Source organism: Lactuca virosa, chromosome 5, assembly GCF_052849685.1.
Source record: "Lactuca virosa cultivar CGN04683 chromosome 5, Lactuca_virosa_CGN04683_v6, whole genome shotgun sequence".
Lineage (NCBI taxonomy): Eukaryota > Viridiplantae > Streptophyta > Magnoliopsida > Asterales > Asteraceae > Lactuca > Lactuca virosa.
Window position 1 is genome coordinate 328,210,129 of NC_136430.1, and position 3,710 is coordinate 328,213,838.

Genomic DNA, 3,710 nt, shown 5'->3' on the forward strand with positions numbered 1-3,710 from the left:
TTTATGTTATATTAAGTATTTGGAAGCTTAATCCATGGTTTTTATGGAACTTTGTCGGTCAAAATCTAAGTTTTGAGTCTAGGGTTTGAAACCCTATAAATGGAAAATGATGAAGGGGTGTTTTGTGGTATGATATAGTTAGGTTAAGTGTGTAAAAGCATGAGTGTAGTATTTTATCAAGCATTTGGACAAAGGATTGTCAAGTTGGATTTTTACCCAAATTATGAGTTTTTGTCAAAAATCTTCATTGATGTCTTTATGGATTAAGACATATATAAAGGGGCTTAATGTATGTGAATGTCATACGTTGTGGCAAGGAAGGATTAGGAGCCCTTCAAGAGAAGATTTGGAGAAGTTAGAAGTAGGTTGCTATTCCACTGCAAGAGAAGAGTTATACTATTATTTTAGAGTATGATAATGTGATATAGATTCATGTTAAAGCATGTGGAGACGTGTATGTAAATGTAGATTACATCATTTATAGATTATGATATGTTGGATGAAATATGTTATGTTTTCATAATGTTAAGAGCATAAGTCTGTAATGAGTAAGAATAAGGGACCCCTTGATGGGTTTTGATACATAAAATAGATAGTTTTTCACAAAAAACGGCAACGAAAGCTTTAAAAATTTCTAGTAAATTTCAAGTATATCACAAAACCAAAACCATTAAGGATCCTTTTAAAGAGGTTACCATGATATAAACCAACCATAGGGTGTTTAAGTATGATAACCTTTGAAGCCTTTAGTCCCTCTTGGATTTGGGGTGTTGGAGTAGATGGCAAGAACAAGAAGCTTGATCTTTTGTACAAGTAATCCACCAACAAGAATAAGGTACCAAAAATGAAAGTTTTCTTCTTTTATCACTTTGTTATTTAAGACTTTAAGTGATTAACAAATAAGCACTAAAGGAAGACACAAAGGAAGCGCCAAATCTTCACATTTGAACTTCAAAAGATGAGAGGAAGAGTAGCAAGAGAGGCTACAACTTTTATGCTCTTTTGAGAGAAAAAATTACTTAAAACAACTAGCTCATTTCTCATGCATAAGTGTCTCTTATACGGTCCCATGCAAAGTAAATCCTTTTCATTATAATACTCTAAAGTACAATAAAACATAAAGATATGGTAGACAAGGCATGGATGCAAGACACGAAGGTTGACAATCAACCTCCATATCCTTTTAAATGTTCGGCCATATAGGTCAAAAGCAAGAAGACAAAATTGCATGACTAGTTATTTTAACCAAAGATCAATTAAATAACTAACCATGGTTAACCAAAGTGTCCAAAACTTTGTACATGACTTATTATATCATAACATATGACATAATGACTATTTGTTTTTTCTTTTATTATTATTTTCATAAAACAATAATATTTCTCTAATTAAATATAAGAGTTGAATTTATTTATTAATATTAGATACTTAATAATTATTCAATAAGTACCAAGTTGATTAAGGTGTGACCCTATAAGATCATATGTCATTAGCAATATCACTCAATAAAGATTCTTGGGCATATAGATCCAACAATATAGCACTTGCACAAGATTCATTAAACACTGGCATAGACAGTAGCTATGTCTAGCAATGGGCTGCTATCTCTAACAACACACGAAGGGGTTCCATCAAACAACATCCAATTCCAGTAGATCACTAGCTACAAGTGAAGTATGAGTTAAGTGTATCAATATTTTCTTTGTTTCAGACATCATGTTGGATATGAGACATGGAACGAAATAATTATCATTTGACATCCAACTTTGAGTAAGGCACCTTAGTGTTGGATTAGGTGTCTAAGTCCATAAATATTTTGGTATGTACTTGACCCGATTATGAGCATGGTCCTTTTGGGTTCCCTTCACTCATGCAACTTGATAGGATGACAAGAGGAGATAGTAGAATTTATTATGTGAATAATAAATTCATACTCAAAATGGTTTTATTAATATATTACAAGATAATATATTATTTGGAAATAATATTATTTAATTAGTATTGATCAGAAACTAATTTGGAATTAATTTGGTGGTCAAAAGAGACTGATTAAATAATTGGGGACTGTTATGCAAATCATTGATAGTTGCATAAATGGGCTGATGGACTCTATAGAGTGGAGTTGACGAAATTTATGGGGAAGCCCATATGATTTCATCCAAGGGCTCTAAGGAAGGAGTCCATTGGCTGCTTGTTTCCTAAGTTAGGTATTAGGGTTTCCACCTGAAAACCCTAGCAACCACAACTATATAAATGACCCCATACAAGGGGATTTTTGTCCAAGCTTTGTGAAACCCTAAGGTGGCCGAAAATCCTTCTCTCTAAGTCTTCCTTTGCATTGAGTGTTTGTGACTCCATTAGAGGTGCAACAATGGGGCACTAGGCTTTCAGAAGTCAAGATCAAGAAGGATTGTGATTGTTATTGCTACATAACAATCAAGGTAATGTTTCTAACCCTAATCATATGTCAATTTCGAATTATATGCTAGTTCATAGGGTTTATTTTTCATGTTTGGTATGGTTATCCTTATCAAAATTAATGGATTTGGTTAAATATGGATAATATAGGATTATTATGATTCAAGTATTTGACCTAGTAAGCTTGAAAAGTTTCAATTTACACCCTTTCGGTTTTATAGTTTAAATTTGAACTTAAAAAGTTTTAGTTTTTGAAATTTAAATAGTTAAACCCTAATATTTTGAAAAAGTTTCAAAATTTGTCCTCAAGTTTTGGAATTTATAATTTAATTAAAAAATATTAATTTTGAAATATTAAATTCTAAAACCCTAGTATTTTGAAAAGTTCAAAATTACCCCCTTTATGGATTTCATTAAGATTAATTAAAAGTTTAATTAAAAGAGAATTAATAAATCCATAATAATATGGTTTAAGATTAATAAAATTGAAAGTCTAATTTATTAATAGATTAAACCACCTAGTATTTTAAAAGTATAAAATACACCCTTATACTAAAAAGAATTAAAAGTTTAACATTATAAGTAAATGTCAGTCTTACCGTTAGTAGGCCTCATTCATGAAGCTGGTCTATAAGGGGTGTTTAAGGAAGCGACCTGTAAAATGACCGTCATTGGGTATCCACTCTTACCCACCGCACCCTTGACCAGTGGAGGGTCGTTAGCCGAACGGGTAGGATAGGACACAACCTTCCATTATAAGTATAATGTAATGCAAGTAACTAAACGGCTTTATAAATTCCCAAAATCTTAGTTACTTAGGAAAAATGTGAATTTGGTGCTAATCCATGAAATTGCACATTGCACCTTGTTGGTCATTAGTGGAGCGTGTGTGGTTAACCGGCACACTAATCTGGGACTAATGAAGGGTGGAAATGGGTAGCTCGTAGATTATCATAGATCAATGGAGCGTGTGTGGTTAACCGGCACATTGATTAGGTGATAAACTTCTTCGAGATTACCAAGCTAATTTGCATGGTTATTCACACCTTGTTTCTGATCCTCGGCATCCCAGTCACAAACATGAAGGGCATAATTGAGATTAAACATACCATTTAAAAGTTCAATGAATCTCAAAAGATCTAGTAGTTTCAATTCATTTAAAACCTAAATTTTCTTTTTCATTTTTCATGGTGGAAATTGGTAAATCTTCATTTACCTACCTTCAAATATTTTGAAACTGGATTACGACATCCCTCTTCCAAGTTGTGGAATATTGTGTTGGGTCCGAGCCT